Below are 7,400 nucleotides of genomic sequence, written 5' to 3'. Positions count from 1 at the left end.
TGCTGGAGTGGGATGGAGTGTGGGGGGTGGGGGGGGGGGGATGCGAAAGCTGGAATGATGTTTGTACGCGTGTTAAGGGAGCGGTTAATGTAGCTCAAGTTAGAGGGTGTTTGTTTCCAGGGATTTATTGATTTAGGGACTTAAAAAAGTCCATATAAGTCCCATCTAAACCAAACAGGAGGGACTTATAGGGACTTAAAGTGGGCATTTGGGACTTATGAAATAAGACTCTCAAGGAGGGACTTATAGGGACTTATAGTTGTAATATGGTCTTATAGGGACTTATAAGTCCCAGGAACCAAACAGGTAAGGATTTTTTAAGGACTTGGGACTTATAAGTTTAAACTAAAAAAAGTCCTAAGACTTATGAACCAAACAGGGCCTTAGTTCAAAAGTTGGAGAAGAAATTTATGGGTTGGTCTTCTGATGAGAGTGACATGGTATATATAAGCAGCCTAGATTTTTTTTGAGGGGTATATAAGCAGCCTAGATTGCAAGCCCGCGCGGTGACGGCGGGATCTCCCTTGCCCTCCCCTGGGGAAAAAAAGTGGGGGCCCCGGAGGATTCTTCTTCGGCCACTCGGAGGTCGACGCGTCGGGTGGAGCGCGCAGGCAGATGGCGGTGTGTGACGGTGCAGCTTGCTAGCCGGTGGCGATGCGTTGCGGGCTTGCGGCGGAGCGCATGATCCGGTGGCGGCGCGACACTTTTCTTCGTGGCGGGGCTCGGACAGGTTAGAGCTGTGCTGGCCGGATGTGGAGGTTGGCGGCCGGAGCACGACAGAAGGCTTGGTGGGGCGGCGGGTCTGGCGGGAGGCGGTAGCGGTGCAGTGGCGAGTTCAGGCGGCGACGACATATGGAGGCTGCGGAGCGAGCCCACAAACAGACTGGTGGCGGCGGCATTGCGATGGCTCGGCCAAGATGGAGCCTTAGTGAGCAACGAGTGGCCGATCACCTCTCAGCGGTGTGGTGAGTGGCGGGGCTCTCCCGGTGGTGCAACATGTGAGCATGCTTCTTGGTGGAGAAGCGGGTCCGCTCGGGCAAGGTTATTCCTTGGAGTGGGCGACTACCGTCGTGGGCGGTTCTGGACCTTCTCGGAGGTGCAATGTAGCTGTGGTTTCTCGTCCAGGCTGGGAGTTGGTGGTGTGGCCGGGTTTCTATTTGCCCTGCAGTCGATCGTCGATCCTCGATCGGCTTTGCGGCTACGTCGGCTTAGTGTTGCGGTGGCGCCTGTGCGAGGCTAATTGGATGGTGTTGCCCAATTCTAGGAGTTTTGATGATGTATGACAAGCGGATGAAAATCTTGCACGACTTCCGTCGTGCCAGCGGCGATTTTACCCATGGATATCACCCCCTTCCCTGGAGACGTCGCCGAGCGTGTTTGTCTTGTCCCTCGCTCGCTTGGAGTTTGTGGCGGTGTCCGGGCGAAAGCCTCGATTCGGTGTTGGATCGACACAATGGTGGTCTCCTCGACGTCATACCTTTGTTAGGAGGATTGTGTTATGAGACACAGTCGGTTCCTCGTTGTCCTCTTTTGATCCTTGGCGGTGCTATGTACGCCCATCGCTGGTGTGTCCAAGACGGCGTCTCCCTTAGATCAGATCGAGTCATGCCATCCATGCTACTTCCTCTTAGGTGCTCGGAATGGATGATGCATCGAGAAGCGCTATTCTGCGGAAGTTCGTGGTCTTCGGAGGCGTCCGGCGTCAGTTGGGATGCGGTATTGTGTTTTAGCTTAGGATAGAGCTTTTGCGGTGTAGCTTGTTTTGCGGTGTTGCCCGTCTTTGGCCTTGCTCTGGTCTGGTGTGTACACTACGCTCGTTGTTCGCAGCAAGTGGTAGTTGGCACGTCTGGACGTACTCTCAAAAAAATGGTGTAAGTTGCCTGAATTTCAATTAGAAGTCCATCGATTACAGAAAGAAGAGGGGGAAGCCCTGAGACAGCGAGGGGAGTGCCGCGGTGAGTGTCATCGAGGCTCGGGGCTGCAGGGGAGGCCTTGGACGAGAGCGGCCCAGAGTCGGGTCAATACGACAACAACATCACCAGTGAAGGCGAGTCAAAGGCTTGATGGTTCAGATGCGGGGTATGGCTGCCAGCACAAGGAAAAAAGAGGTGGGAGGTTTGGCTTTGAGTGGTTGCAGATGACAGTGAGGTGCATAGAAGCATCACTGACGGCGGTGGTGGCAGCAGACGTTTGACCGACGGTTTGTGAGTGGGAAGGATCATAGGAGAAAGATAGAGGGAAGATGAAGGTCAATTGTTGAATTCAAATTCCATGGCCGGAAAAAAAATCAAATGCCCTGATTTTTTTTCCAGGCGGTCTGACATATAGCAGGCCCCGAATCTTGGACCCGCGCCAGTGTTGATTTTGGTTTGAGCTCGGTCAGTCTCTTTGGAGGAAAACATATCCAACTGTTTTGGCCACGTGAGCACGCACGCCACAGTCGAGGGACAGCAAAATAGCTAGGTTGGTTAGCGTGTCATCCCGAGACTGGAGTAAAACGACGTAATTTTAGGACCTCGATAGTGCAGTTTGGTCTCGTTGCACATGGCACTGACTGCTAGTGCTAGAGCAAATGGTGGGTTTGGCTTGGTTTGGGTCCCCCATGTGCCGTGACCGTGATTCTTTGGGTTGCGGTACAAGAATCAAAAGGAACCCAGCAACGAGATCTCATGCACGGAACAGGCAATATCCACTTGACACCCCCACCCCAGACAAATCACCTTTCGCTCGCTCGGTCTGCTGGCTAATCATGTTTCCTAGGGTTTCCCTTTTTTTTTAGGGAAAATCATGTTTCCTAGGTATTCATGCATCCCGTACGTGCCGAGCAAGAAGCCCCGTATAGCCGAGGAAAGTGGATCCTCTAACATAGATAACATAAAGGAGGGAATTCACCTAACTTACAGTGCAAACTAGTGTCAAACAGAGAAGAAATGGCATGGGTACTGTAGCAAACGAAGTATTTATCTACGGTAGCAGGCACTGTTCACAGTTGCTGTTGATATAAGTAAATTTAAAATAAATTTTATTGCACCATAATTTTGTTTGTATGTAAGTTTTGTAAATGTATAAAGTGGATTTGTAATTTGCAAATTAATTCAAATCATTTTAGCCTTAATCGTATGCATGTTAAGGAGGGAAGTTAGGGAACTGTAGCTAAGGTGACTTTCCTCCTTCATGTTAGGGGATCCACTTCCATAGCGAAGATGGGAGCGTGCAGTGAGTTGCCGAGCTAGAGGCCTGCGGCCCGCCCCTTCTATGCCGTTGTAGCCAAGGTGGAAGCGTGCAGTGAGTTGGTTGGTCTGGCCAGAGCATGGAGCACTATTAAAATAGTCTTCTTTGCGGTTTCAAAAAATGCACGTGCTCTCGTCATGGATGTAGCTAAATAGCTTCTTGTCGCTACCACGTAACATATATGATAAGCAATCCAAACTATTTTAGAAAAAAGTAGCTTTCTGTTGCTTGTGCTTGCTCTTTGGATCTAACTCTTTTCTTCATAGGCCTCTATTAGAACATTACACATTTTGTACAAACTTAAAACACGAGAGAAAGATAAAATCTAAGAGGAATTGTAATAGTAACTCTAGCAAAGTCGTCATGTCGACAACCTCCATAACGCATATGAAATGGTTCTTCATATGGATATGGAGGTTGCGGTGAAAAGTCAGAATCACTATAGTATAAGCCTCCAAAATTTCCTGCTATATAGGACCCGCTTGTCATTGACTAGGTGACATCTTCCTTCCCCACATCAATAATGGAAGTCTTTCCGTACTAGATCTTCAACATCGATTTCAAATAGGATTTCAACATGGATTCATAAAATGGATTTCGAAGAAGGATTACATTTGCGATTTGAACAACCTTAATACCAAGGTTCTCTATTAATTGAACTACGGACTCTTTGTGCTCTTTGAAGTGACATCACAGGGGGAGGCTTCGGCCTCCGTGACTTTCGCGGCCACATGGTTGACGAACGCATGTTCATCCTCGATGCAGGATAAGGCCACATTCTTGAAGGCCAATGCGAGCATACAATTCATTTCTGCCATGGTAGTCATCGAATTGCGATAGAAGTAGTCGAGGGCGACAGGTAGGCGGGCGTGTTCGACGGCTGATTCACCCTTACAATGTGAGTTTTCATTGACCCAGTTGAAGTAGTGACACACCCTCTACCATAACTCTCTGTGTGGCCATGGCGGTGATGGGATTTTGTATATCCACGAAGAGGTGCGCTCCGGTGAAAAACGGGGACCGATTTGACTCGTGCGGGCGAGAAATACGTGCGAAACATGGCGACTTCCATTAATTGGTGCTCTTTCCCAATGGAAAAATGTTATCAACATTGGTGGTGACGTTAGCGGTAGCCGTATGGATAACCACACCATTATCATACAATATGGCAGCGATTATTATGTTGATCGGCCTGATATGGCGGCTCTACTAGAGTTGCTCCAACATGATAGCCAACCCAGGTGCTCCACACCACATGGCCCAACAGACCCCAACAAGTATAAATCCACAACCAACAGAGGACAAAGTTATCCATGCATCAAAAAATAAGACTCTCAAATCCACTCCAAAAGAAACATTTTTCCTCCCATCAGAACATGCCAAGAGATTATATCAATCTTGCATTGGCTCACCATCTTCGCCATGAGCAGCACCCTCTAGGCTATCATCCTCTTCAACTTGTACATCAATGATCTGAAGTGGTCCATGTCCAGGAAGCCTTCCAGCTGCATCATGTCCATGAGAGACATCTCTTTGTTTTTTTGAGGAAATGTAGCGAGTGATATGTTTCATTTCATTAAGAGGACAAACTGGCAGAGCCAGGAAATTACAAGGGAGGACAAAGGAGAGACAATATAGAACACACCGCTGAAGGAAATATGCCCTAGAGGCAATAATAAAGTTATTATTTATTTCCTTATTTCATGATAAATGTTTATTATTCATGTTAGAATTGTATTAACCGGAAACATAATACATGTGTGAATACATAGACAAACATAGTGTCACTAGTATGCCTCTACTTGACTAGCTCGTGAATTAAAGATGGTTAAGTTTCCTAGCCATGGACAAAAGAGTTGTCATTTGATTAACGGGATCACATCATTAGGAGAATGATGTGATTGACTTGACCCATTCCGTTAGCTTAGCACACGATCGTTTAGTATGTTGCTACTGCTTTCTTCATGGTTTATACATGTTCCTGTGACTATGAGATTATGCAACTCCCGTTTACCGGAGGAACACTTTGTGTGCTACCAAACGTCACAACGTAACTGGGTGATTATAAAGGTGCTCTACAGGTGTCTCCAAAGGTACATGTTGAGTTGGCATAATTCGAGATTAGGTTTTGTCACTCCGATTGTCGGAGAGGTATCTCTGGGCCCTCTCGGTAATACTCATCACTTAAGCCTTGCAAGCATTGTAACTAATGAGTTAGTTATGAAATGATGTATTACGGAATGAGTAAAAAGACTTGCCGGTAACGAGATTGAACTAGGTATTGGATACCGACGATCGAATCTCGGGCAAGTAACATACCGATGACAAAAGGAACAACATATGTTGTTATGCGGTTTGACCGATAAAGATCTTCGTAGAATATGTAGGAACCAATATGAACATCCAGGTTCCACTATTGCTTATTGATCGAGAATAGTTCTAGGTCATGTCTACATAGTTCTCGAACCCGTAGGGTCCGCACGCTTAACGTTACGATGACAGTTTTATTATGAGTTTATAAGTTTTGATGTACCGAAGTTTGTTCGGAGTCCCTGATGTGATCACGGACATGACGATGAGTCTCGAAATGGCTGAGACATAAAGATCGATATATTGGACGACTATATTCGGACACCGGAAGTGTTCCGGGTGATTTCGGAGAAAACCGGAGTGCCGGAGGGTTACCGGAACCCCCCGGGAGAGTTAATGGGCCACATGGGCCTTAGTGGGAAGAGAGAGGGGCGGCCAGGGTGGGCCACGCACCCCCTCTCCCTCTGGTCCGAATTGGACTAGGAGGGGGGGTGGCGCCCCCCTCTTTCCTTCCCCCTCTCCCCCTTCCTTTCCCCCTCCTAGTAGGAGTAGGAAAGGGGGAGTCCTACTCCTACTAGGAGGAGGACTCCTCCTCCTTGGCGCGCCCCAAGGGGCCGGCCGGCCTCCCCCCTTGCTCCTTTATATACGGGGGCAGGGGAGCACCCTAGGAGACACAAGTTGATCTACGGATCGTTCCTTAGCCGTGTGCGGTGCCCCCCTCCACCATATTCCACCTCGGTCATATTGTCGCGGAGTTTAGGAGAAGCCCTGCGCCGGTAGAACATCATCATCGTCACCACGCCGTCGTGCTGACGGAACTCATCCCCGATGCTTTGCTGGATTGGAGCCCGGGGAACGCCATTGAGCTGAACGTGTGCTGAACACGGAGGTGCCGTACGTTCGGTGCTTGGATCGGTCGGATCGTGAAGACGTACTACTACATCAACCGCGTTCTCATAACGCTTCCGCTTACGGTCTACGAGGGTACGTGGACAACACTCTCCCCTCTCGTTGCTATGCCATCACCATGATCTTGCGTGTGCGGAGGAAATTTTTTGAAATTACTACGTTCCCCAACAGTGGCATCCGAGCCTAGGTTTTATGCATTGATGTTATATGCACGAGTAGAACACAAGTAAGTTGTGGGCGATACAAGTCATACTGCTTACCAGCATGTCATACTTTGGTTCGGCGGTATTGTTGGATGAAGCGGCCCGGACCGACATTACGCGTACGCTTACGCGAGACTGGTTTTACCGCCGTGACTAGCGGGTGTCAGTTTCTCCAACTTTAGTTGAACCGAGTGTGGCTACGCCCGGTCCTTGAGAAGGTTAAAACAGCACCAACTTGACGAACTATCGTTGTGGTTTTGATGCGTAGGTAAGAACGGTTCTTGCTCAGCCCGTAGCAGCCACGTAAAACTTGTAACAACAAAGTAGAGGACGTCTAACTTGTTTTTGCAGGGCATGTTGTGATGTGATATGGTCAAGACGTGATGAGATATAAGTTGTTGTATGAGATGATCATGTTTAGTTGAAGTTATCGGCAACTGGCAGAAGCTCTATGGTTGTCGCTTTGTTGCTTAAGATGCAAGTGCCAAATAATTGCTTTACTTTATCGCTATGGGATAGCAATAATTGCAAGAGAAATAGTTGGCGAGACGACCATGTGACGACACATTGATATAGATCAAGATGATGAAGATCATGGTGTCGTGCCGGTGACGATAGAGATCATGACAGTACTTTGGAGATGGAGATCAAAGGCGCAAGATGATCATGTCCATATCATGTCACATATTTTGATTGCATATGATGTTTATCTGTTATACATCTTATTCTGTTTTGTTTGACGGTAGC

Source organism: Triticum dicoccoides, chromosome 1B (assembly GCF_002162155.2).
Source record: "Triticum dicoccoides isolate Atlit2015 ecotype Zavitan chromosome 1B, WEW_v2.0, whole genome shotgun sequence".
NCBI lineage: Eukaryota > Viridiplantae > Streptophyta > Magnoliopsida > Poales > Poaceae > Triticum > Triticum dicoccoides.
The sequence above is the reverse complement of the archived record's forward strand: the minus strand, read 5'-3'. Positions refer to the sequence as shown.